At 57.8% G+C, this 10,660-nt stretch overlaps 1 long non-coding RNA gene across 3 annotated transcripts; it reads right to left on the reverse strand.

The window, feature by feature from the left end:
• Positions 1-270: 270 nt before the first annotated feature.
• Positions 271-9,478, reverse strand: LOC112674087 (uncharacterized). Of its 3 annotated transcripts, none has more exons than XR_007405603.1 (4): positions 9,263-9,478; positions 7,217-7,324; positions 6,782-7,019; positions 271-1,765 (listed from the first exon to the last, which is right to left on the reverse strand). It is a non-coding gene; the product is annotated as an uncharacterized LOC112674087 (long non-coding RNA). The 3 variants fall into 3 exon arrangements; XR_004809155.2 differs by lacking the exon at positions 271-1,765 and adding an exon at positions 3,835-5,903; XR_003145212.3 differs by lacking the exon at positions 271-1,765 and having other exon boundaries at positions 5,910-7,019; positions 9,263-9,474.
• Between the last annotated feature and the right edge of the window lie 1,182 nt (positions 9,479-10,660).

The following is a 10,660-nucleotide window of genomic DNA, read 5'->3' on the forward strand; positions in this document are numbered from 1 at the left end:
GAAGCTCTCAGGGAGCACCCTCCTATGGACAGCTTCCTTCCCTTCAGGGAAAATAAAACCCGAACTAACTGTAACAGGAGAGAGGAGGAGGAGGGAGGAAAGCCAGGCCCCTGTTGTCCGTCCGGAGCCGGGCGGTGCCGAGCCCTCGCTCATCTCGCCGCGGGCGAAGGCCACAGACCGTGCGGGCCGCGTCTCCCTGGGCGGCGGGGCCGCGGGGACCAGAGCCATCGGGTGGGCACGAGCCGCAGGGGCGCAGGAGGCCCGGGGACGGCGGCCACACCTCCGGGCGCTGCGGCCTTGTCACGAGCTCAGACCTGGGGGGTCCCCGCAGCGCGACCTCAGTGGCCGGGAGCACTGCACCCACCACCTGAGTGCGGGGAGCCGGGTGTCCGGTGATCCCTCACACCCTCTGAGCAGGCCCCCCTTGGCCTGTCCCATGGCCCGTCCGGAGAGCGGGGGGCCAGTGGTGCTCGGGCCGCAACTGAGTGTCCCCTCACGCTCCCCAGGCCGGCTCTGCAAGGCCATGCAGAGTCTGCGGGGAGCAGAGCCCCAGCCCGACCCCAGCAGACGCTCCACCCTCACGAGCCCTTCCTCACGAGCCACCTGCTGCTCTGAACCCCGTTCGGAAACAGGGTGCGGGGCACATGGGGCTACTCCCTCTCCTTGAGCTGCTGCGAGTCTTGCACGAGGTGACAATCTCCAGACAAAAGCCCTGACTGCAGGAGCTTGCATTCTAGAATCAGCCAGGTAAATGAGCAAGACGCGGGGTATAGGCAAGATGGACATGCTGTGGGAAGAAGAAAGGGGGTCCAGGGGATTGCGGGGTCTTCTCTGGCCCCACAGCTGTGGGGTTAGCCTGGGGATGAGGGAGGACCAGGGTCCCAGGGGCCTTTGGGGGCGACCTGGGCAGGACGAAGGTGAAAGGGAGCCAGCCCGCTGTCTCCAGGGGGTGATGGCAGAGCGGCTGTGAGCAGACAGGCATGGAGTTGGGGGTCTTGTCAGGGACCTCTTCCCTCCTGCCTACACGGAGGAAGCGTGGTCTCCAGAATAATCCGTGCTGTTGCTGAATCCGTGGTCTGAGGAGTACATGGGCTGCCTGGTGGGTCAAAGTATCCCCTATGAGCTCTCCTTATACCCCTATACCCAGCAGAGGGAGGCCCTGGGGCCAGCCCCTTCTAGAACATTCCCTCCAGAGGCCGTTGCTCGTGGACTCTCATCTCACAGGAGACAGCGTCACTCAGAGCTCCCAGAGAAACGATTGATCACATGCCACCTACGGCCATGGTGACAGGGTCTGCAGGAGGCAAGTCGGCCAGCAGCAGGGCCAGCATGATTGATGGCTCTTGCTTTCTTAAACATCCCACCACCTCGGCTCCTTGCCCAGAGCACACTCTGGGTACAAAGGTAATTAAGAGAAGTATTTCCTTTTTACAACTGGTTCCCCTTTCCCTCAGGCGCTGAAGTGGTTAGGGACCAGAACATCACAAATATGACATTAAGACAAAGCAGGTGATGGATCAGCATCTAACAAGCAGGTTGAGGAACAACCACATGGAGACATCGAGGTCTCTAATCCCTGGATCTTGTAAAGGTGACCTTACCCAAAAAAAAGAGTATTTATAGATATAATTAAGGATTTTGAGATGAGACAATCACTGAGATTTCCCAGGGGGACCCTACATGCATCACGAGTGGCCTTACAAGGCAGAGGTGAAGGGACTTGCCAGACACAGCAGAGGTCATATCACATGACAGCAGCACAGACCTGTGGGGCAGGAGAAACAAACACCCAGGCCTCAGCAACCTGTGACTAGGGATCGGCCCTCAGTGACTCACTTAGTCCTGAGACTATCTCGTCAGGTGGACAGGTGGGTGAGAAAGGCCAGTGAGATAGAGGGAAGAGCAAGGACCTGTCCAGGACCTTTGGGATTTGCAACTATATTGTATCTAAGGCCAGTCTCTGTTTTGATCACCTACTTAACCATTTTTGGAGCAAATACTGTGCCAGGCACTGCTCCAAGCCCCAAAATATAGCCCTGAGCAGGACCCACTTGGTCCTTCACCTCAGAGGGTGATGCTTTTTAAAGGAGACACAGTGAGTGACCACAAAGAAAACAAGGTTGATAAAGAGGACGTACTGCTCTACAGAAGTACACCGAGAGTTGAAAGAAGGCAGGGCCCGGAGACCACATGAGACACGTTGGACAGGGAAGCCAGGGACGGCTTCTCTGGAGGGGTGACTAGGAGCCCAGATGAACACAGAAGTTCCAGCCAAGGCAGAGGCAGTGAGGAGAGCGTTCCAGGCAAAGGGCGCAGCACGTGCAAAGGCCCAGAAGTAGGTCTGAGATGGACGAAGAAAAGGGAGGAGGCCCAGGACTGGGGCTGTGGGGGACAGCAGGGTGCAGAGAGGCAGGAAGTGGGGGACGGGCCTCCAGGGCCAAGGCGAGACCCTGGGGTTCATGAGAAAAATGGTGGGAAGCAACTGGAGGGGTTTATATGGAGCAGGTGCAGCAGAGCTGATTGCTGGGTGGAACCCACAGGGGGACAATCATGGAAACGGGGGAACAGGCTGATCCCCAGGTCTACAGGACAAGTGACCTTGAGCAAATTTCTCTTCCCTGAGCCTCAGTCCTCACCTGTAGAATGAAGGAACAGAGCCGACACCAAATGAGGTGGTGATGCTGGGGAGCAAACGCCTACTGTGCTGTTCAACAATAATCCAGGAAATGTCCTTAAAACACAGGCAGACACGTCCTACAGCAGCTGGGGAAGCTGGCTCCTTTGGGCTCCAGCAGCCCAGGCGGGGTTTATTGGACACCACGACCCTTCCCGAGGTGGCTCAGGGGCACCCACTTCTCCTTCCAGGTGGAGGAATCGAAATGTGAGGCCCCAGATCAACGAATCCAGACCGTGGGGCCCCGTGGGGCCACTGATCCTGGGAATCCCACAAGGCAGTGACATGAGCTACCAAATAAAAGGGAGCAGATCACATTCCACCAAGAGCCTGTAGAGACTTGACCAAATGCTGGGGCTCTGGTTTGAGTCCTGACTCTGGGGAAGCGGTGAGGAGAAAACGTCTGTGAGACAGAGCAATCTGCGCGGGATCGGTGATGCGACAGCACAGTTATGTCTTAAAAATCCACGTGGCGTCTGGGATCAGCTTTGAAATACTTTGGTAGAAAGAGGGGAGGCAGCTGGAGGGAATGGGGCACATCCTGCTAACCGTGGAGTCTGGGGGATGGGCGGTCCATTATATTCTTCTGGCGCAAAATCTCTGTAATTGTTTAAATGTGCTCAGTTTATTTTTTCGAGGTTGCTACTTACTTGAGGACGGATCACAGGCTCCGGCAAGACGCAGACCAGGAGTGAGCACAGTCGTTTTGGCTCATCCGCAAGTTCCCGGGCGACAACAGGGCGTTTCACGTGGGCGCGAGCCGTGACTGTAGGGATTCCCGCTTCTTCGGCAGACAGGACCCCGAGGCCTCCGGCAGGTCCCGCGCGCGGCCAGGGGTCCATTCACACCCACCGGAAGCCACCGGCCTGCTCGTGACAGAAGTCAAGCGGCCGATGGCGATTTCATGCAGAGCTGAGCACGACAGCCGGGCCTGTCACCCCTGCTCTCTGCTCTCTGCCGGGGATCCAGGGCTGTTTTCGAGCAGAAATAATGGGCCGCTGTGGCTCCGTGGAGAGCTGGGCTTTCCCCCCGGGCCCGCGTCCAGGCCGGGGCTGCAGGCCGAAGCGGGGCTCCCGGGCAGCGAGGAGCTGCCCCACCTGCCGCCTTCCGCGGAGGCCACGGCCCAGCCCGCGTGCGCCCGGGCGGCCGGGCTCAGGGCATCTCTGCTGAGGCTGAACCCCGGGACGGCTCCCGGGGCGGCAGGGGCCGCGTGGAATATTTGCAGGCAGAAGCGTGCGGTTCGGTCGCCTTCATTACTCAAGAGCAGGAATTTGCGTCTGTGTCTGCGAAGATGTGAATTATGTGCCTTTGACCGAAAGCAGCTGCGCGTGTCCTTTGCGCACAAACGCAAGTCTCTGAGCCTGTTCTCTGGCCGGTGACGCACACGCCAGGTGTCCGCCCTGGGCCTGCCCTTCCTTCTCGCTCCCGGCCCCGATGGGCACGAGTCCCCTAAACCTTATCCAGCCTCCACCTCTGTGCCCCTGGGACACGGGCCGGGCCATGACGGGAACAGGCAGCTGCTGGGGGCTCTGGGAAAGCCCTGGTCTCCTCCTTCAGTCTCTCCCTCCTCCCCCTCCTCCTCCTCCCTCCTGGGTGGGGGTTCTAGGAAATCCCTGTTCTCCTCTTTCAGTCCTTTCAGTCTCTCCCTTCTCCCCCTCCTCCCTTCTCCAGCCCCTCTCCCTCTTCCTCCTCTATCCTGGTGGAGGGGGGTTGGTTCTAGGAAAGCAGTTTTCCTCTTTCAGTCTCCTCCCCCTTTTCCCTTCCCCTCTCTCCTCCCCTCCCTTTTCCCTAAGAAGCAGGGGCACCTGCAGCCACAAGAGACCCCGAGGGAGGGCACAGGCTGAGGACGGAGGTCCACATGGCAAGAGTGCCCCTGGGTGACATCATGCAGCCCCCCCACCAGCCCCAGACCTGTCCCTCAGGAGTAAGGCCAACCACCACTGGTCAGGCTCCCCAAGCTGGTTTCCAAGGCTCAGAGGGAGCAGGGCCCTGGGGGAGAAGCCTGCACAACTGGCCCCTGGGGACCAAAGTGCTGCACCCGCTCACGGGGGCCTGGTTTCACAGGGGTCCCCAAACTCCCTCGCTCTCTGATGGAGACAGAAGGTAGCCGTCACCCCACATTCGGTGACCACGTTCACAGTTACAAATTCCCAGGTGGGCTGAAGCATTCAGAAATAAATCCAGAGCTTGTGGAACGTCTTCCGCACCAACCACCTGATTCCTTCGAGGTTCCCTGGCCATGTGGTGTGTCCCCCCCACGCTCCCTTCCTGGGATGAACACCCCCCTGTCCTCTCCCGCATCTGCTTCCCCTTCTGGTGTCAACAGAACCTGCCTGTCATTTGAGAACTCACCTTCCTACCTCAATCCATGTGTTGGGGGTGAGCTGACCCCAAACTCCAGGCCCTGCGGGGGAAGGGGCCACACAAGACACTACTGCCCAGCAGTCGGCTCAGTGACAGGAGGGACCTACGCTGCTTCATCAGTGACTCTGGGGCTCTTGTGCCATCGCGCTCCCGTCCCTGGACTTGGACCTGCGCGAGTGCGTGGCTGGAGCTGGAACCGTGGGTGGTTGGAGCTGCGCACAGAGCACCTGCAGGTGCCCGGCCCTGACTGCAGCCTGAAGGGGACCCAGCGCCACGGGGACACGGGAGACAGCTGAGCCCAGGGCGTGGCATCCGAGCACCCAGACCCAGCTCTGCCTGCAGACCAAGCACCAGTGCGTGAGCCCATCGATGCCCTCGGCCTGAGACGCCTGAGTCGGGTCTCAGGTCCCGTCACCAGGACAATCCAGCAGAGGGTTCGGTTGGGGGCAGCAACTTCCCTGGCCCCTTGGAACCTTCCAGCCTGCCCAGAAACGCAGGGAACGTTTACACCTGCTGAGTTATTTCTCACAATCCTCCTGTGTGGGCCTCACCCGCTGCCGTGCAGGGTCATTTTCTTTGGCTGAATCCACTGAGCTGTCAGGGAACCGTAACCGGGGTTGGTTTTGCTCACTTTCTGCCAGGAGGACACAGTTTGGTCTGTTTGAGAACCCAAATGACATAATTATGCCTCGCACATGCAGAGATGGAAAGTTCTTGCTGCAGAGCAGATCGCTGGCACCTTCATTTCCGAGGGTTTCAAGGCAAACAGCTGCCTGGCTCTCCTTACTGAGGTCAGACTGTTGTCGCAGCTGCTTCCCAGGTCCCCTTCCTGCCTCCCAGCGTCCAGGTCCCCACGAGCTTTGTCCTGGGAATTATAGGGGCAGTGACAGCCAACAGCCCTATCCCCGGAGCTCCCAGGAGCCAGGCTCTGGGCGCCTCTGCTGAGCGGGGGCCCCTGCCTCCTGGATGGGACAACGTGTCTCGAGGGCCCGGGGACAGTGTGTGCACAGAGGCTTCAAGGGGAAGGACGCCAGTGCCTCCAGAGCTGGACACTAGAACGACCCCCACACCGGGCAGCCTTGGGGCCAGGGCCAGCCAGGGCCTTCCTGACAGCCTCTCTGATCCATCCTCGGAATAAGCTCCGCAGGCGGCCTGGGCCACTACTGCATTTCATGTCCCCTCTGCTTTCCGGGGACCTCGGTGCACCTCCAGGCCCGGGGTTGGGGCCACGTCCTAATGCCCAGAGCTCAGGGGTGCCCCGGCCCCAGGTCCTCCCACCTTTCAGGAGGTGGTCCCTGGAGCATCTCACTCCTCACCCGTTTGAGAGTCTGACATCACCCCCGGCCTGTGATATTGGGTTGCCCGGAGATGATATGTTTCCCTAAACCAAACCCCGGCCTCACCCTATAGGCACTGAGTCCCCACAAGGTCACCCAACACTGCTTTGCTGGTGGCATTTGCTGTTTTCTGAAATTGTCTTGTTTGCTGATTTATTCGCCTCCTTCTCTCTCATTTGCCTCCCTGGACGAGACCATGAGCTCCCCGAGGTCGGGGCCTGCATCTGCCTCATTCTCCTTTGTTTCCCTGAGGCCAGGACAGTCAATGGTCAGGGCCTGGAAGGAGCTCGATAGACGTGAAATGAAGGAGGAGAGTGAATGAAGGATCAAGTGCATGAGGGAGGGGGGACCTTTGGGCAAAGCTCCCTATGTGTCATTTCCTCCTTGCCTGGCGCGTCTGTCCCACCTGATGACTTGCTGGATTCAGGACCTTGTCTGTGCGGCCAGTGTCGTCCCAGGAAACCGTCTACGATGATGGAGATGCTCTGCATCTGCACGGCCCAGGGTGGTAACCATCCACGACGGATCATGACAGGGCCCGGGACATGTGGCTGGTGTGACTTCAGAGCACAGCCAGGGAAGGGACAGGGGACCCCCGGGGCTCTTCTGGGTCTCTCAGGCCGCGGGCTGCGGGCTGGTCACTCCTGTGGAGCAGGACAGTGGGTGGTTGGAGGACAGGCTCCCGTCCTGGGGCTGTCACACTGGGGCGGGCGGCAGGGGAGGTCGTGTGGGAGGAGAGAGGAGCGCCTCCACTCCTGACGACAGAGGAGGTGTGGAGACCAAACACACTACCCGGTACAGTGCCCTGCCCACCCTCCACACCACCTTCCTCCACCCCTACCTGAAACTCCAAGGAGTTGGGGACCAAGCCTTGCCCCTCTTCTTGTCCTACTCTTCCTGGGGTGTTGTGTTCATCAAGGTGGCCAAGGCACCTGGTCTAAATTCCAGCCTGTGGGAAAGGGGAAAGAAGGAAGGAGAAGACTCTCACCTTAAACCTGGAAGTCAGACTCCCTTGTTCTCTTCCCAACCTGTTGGCCAAAACTTAGTCCCACGCCACCCCAGTCTGAGGAATAGGGGAGAAGCTGCACTCTATCCTAGCAGCCCTGTGTCCCATTGAGGATCTGAAGGCTCTGTCTCTATAAAAGATGGGAGAAGGGACATGGGGAGGCAGCTAGATGTTTCTGTACAGACCCTTGGCGAGATAAATTATCTCACCACAAAGTCACCTAGGCCTTGCCAAGTTCAAGGGAACTAGAACAAATGTTGCCCCGTGGAGGGTCAAGCCACTTCATTGCCTGCTTCCAGCTGGGACCCATGCCTGTGCAGAAGCCAGCACTCCGTCCCCGCTCGGACACACTCTCCCCTTCAGTTGCTGGCTGCGTGACCACAGCAAGATAACTTAGCCTCTCTGTGCCTCAGTTTCCTTATCTATAAAACGGAGATGGTAACAATCACAGGCAGGTATGGTTGTGAGAATTAAGCGAGTTAATTAGCATGAAACATTTAGAGCAGATGCTAGGATGTAGTATTGAAGGCTGTTCATAGGGAGAGAGCCATCGGTATTAATGTTCAGTGTGCACACACACACACAGACATGCACACACCTGGCACACACACTCACTTGCACACACACACCGGGATGCCTTAGCCTGAGCCCTGACCTCTGCCCAGGTGTGCAGCCACTGTGACAGGGCCACTCCCATCCCCTCGGCTCTCAGGTCAGCAGGTCTCCTGTCTCTGCACCTCCCAACAGTCGTACAAGACAAGTGTTGTGGCATCAGCCCACTTCTCAGAGGAGGAAGCCTGTACCCGGACGGGAGGTGTCCCTGCCCCACAGTCAGGGGGCCAGTAAACAGCCTGTGGGACCCGAGCCCAGGACTCCGGATGCCACACTCAAGCCGCTGAGCCGTCCCCCAGTCACTACCAGTCAGTGCTTCTGGGCGAGGTGCTGCAGCAGGTGCAGGGCACACGGGGCTTAGCAGGACAAGTGGGTTCCTGAGGCCTTGGAGCTCACACTCAAGAGGGAAGGCGAGGGAGATGACGCCAAGGAAACATGCCTTCGGGGTCACTTCTGATGGTGGTGAGTGGTACCCAGAAGGGAAAACAGAGGCCTGCTGGGAGGGGCCTGGGTGGAGGGGATGACTGTAAACCAGGGAGTCGGGGCCCCCTGCGGACGTGACACTGACAGAGCCCTGGAAGGTGAGAAGGGGCAGCTGTGCAAGGAGCTGGGGACAGCCCGGAGGAGGGCCTGGGTCGGGACGAAGGTGACGCGTCTATGGCACAGAAGGCAGGTGGGTGAGTCCAGGGGAAGGGGGCTGAGGGAGGGGGTGGACAGGCCTCCACGTGCCCCCGGGGCCTGTGAAGCTGGGAACATCTCGAGTCCTCAGGCATGTTCTGGGGCAGAGAGAGCTCCGGCCGGGCAGGAAGGGCCTGCGGGGCAGGTGGGGAGGGCGCTGGGGCGTGGGAGGCGAGCCCTGCTGTCCCTGCCTTCTGCCCTCATCGGGCCTCTGCCATCTGGTCGGGGCACCTCCGAATGAGGAGCAGGAAGCGGGATTGTCACGGGGAACACCTGCTTCCAAACGTCCAGACCCGGGCAGCATCCCGTGCCGGGCTTCCCTGCGCCGCGGGGGTGACGCCGACCGGGCTTCCCTCCCTGCGGTTCCTTCTGGCTCTGCCCACGCGACGTCCGCCCGCGAGCCTCCCCCTCTGTCTGTTGGGTTCTTACGCTCTCCAAGCAGAATGTAAAGACAGAACATATGCAGAACGCAGAATTAGAACGCTCGGATTTGTTTGACTTCATCCCTACAATTTCCCAAATATCCGTGCACTTAAAGACCTCGGCTGCATAAGGAGCCGCCTTCAGGGAAACCATCTAACCACTACTTACAGGAATGGAAGGCGTTTTAGCCAGTTATTCATTTAGTCCTGCGTGGGCGCATCTGAGTGTCCCATTTCGTGGGCGTGCACAGTAACAGGGACACACAGATCCAGGGGCCCCTCCTGCGCTTAGACAACGTGGAGGTTTGCATCACAAAAGCACCAGTGATGTCAGAGGCGCCATGAATCCTAATGAGGGCCCTGGGCCTGGTATCCAGGAGACCTCAACTTGCAACCCAGTCACTGTCCCCCACTGTGAGAACCGGTGGCCCTATTGGAGCCCCTCGCTGAAGGGAACAACATTACATCCAGCCTGACCCGTATTGTGCCACAGCTAATGACCCAGTGAACCTCTGGAGAGTTTGCTGTTTCTTGGCGTCCTGGGAACCGCTGCTGTTTACTCCACTCGGGACAAACCTTTATTAACGTGCAATAATGTGCTCGGGTGTTTGCAGCTCTGGGCCAAGGGTTTCCGTAGACAGGGGCTGGTGGGCCAGGACCCTGCTGGAGCTGCTGCATGCAAATGAGGCCCTTTCTTTACCCTCTCCTCGCCCTGATTTGCATGACTAAGCGTTTCTGCCCTTTTTTCCCCCTAAATGTGTGTTTGTTGATTATCAATCTGTCTCCTACGGAGGGACAAATTATTTACCCACCAGGCAATGACCTAAATTTGACAGAAGCTTCAGCTGTGTCTGCCGTGAACTTGGAGCCAAACAGCCGCACTTGTGCTGGTAGAAATAATTCCAGGAGAATTGACACGGGCCGGGAGATGTAAGGATCAAAATTATGCTGGTCTCCAGCAGACCCATGAAGGGGGATCTTGGCAAAGGAAGCCTTGATGTTTAAGAAGGAGAGAAAAGATCCTCTTTTGTGGTCAAAATCTGGCTCGAATTAACAAAAAACTCAGAAGTGTCTCTCAATGAGGCTTCAGGTTCCCTGGGGAAAGAGGAGACGTCGCTAATTCTGTTCAGACTTGTGTTTCTCAACTCTATCAGACCTGGTGCCCCCCCTTTTTTTTTTAACAAATTTTTTATAATTTCCACTTGGGTATCTTGAAATAATATTCACAGATGATATAAGTCACCTAAATATCTTTTAAAATTCAATTTAATGGTTTAACTACAATATAAAGAGAAATATAAGACAAATAATGTATGTACAGTCATTTGCAATAAAACAATGCATACCTCAATGTGCAAGTGGTCTGGCAGTGACGACGCTCTGAACTGGTTAAGCTGTAACTGCAGGCTGGTATAAAGGGTGTTGAGTTGGGCTTTCAAATGCCACTGAACACATTGGTGCCCAAGACCTGAAGGTTCCAGGAGGTGAACCAGCACTCGCAGATTTTCCGAACAAAGCAAAAAACAAGCTACCCTTGATTTACATCGCAGTTGACATCCCAGGAAAC

The sequence above is a fragment of the Canis lupus genome, chromosome 24 (genome assembly GCF_003254725.2).
Source record: "Canis lupus dingo isolate Sandy chromosome 24, ASM325472v2, whole genome shotgun sequence".
In the NCBI taxonomy this organism is placed as follows: Eukaryota; Metazoa; Chordata; class Mammalia; order Carnivora; family Canidae; genus Canis; species Canis lupus.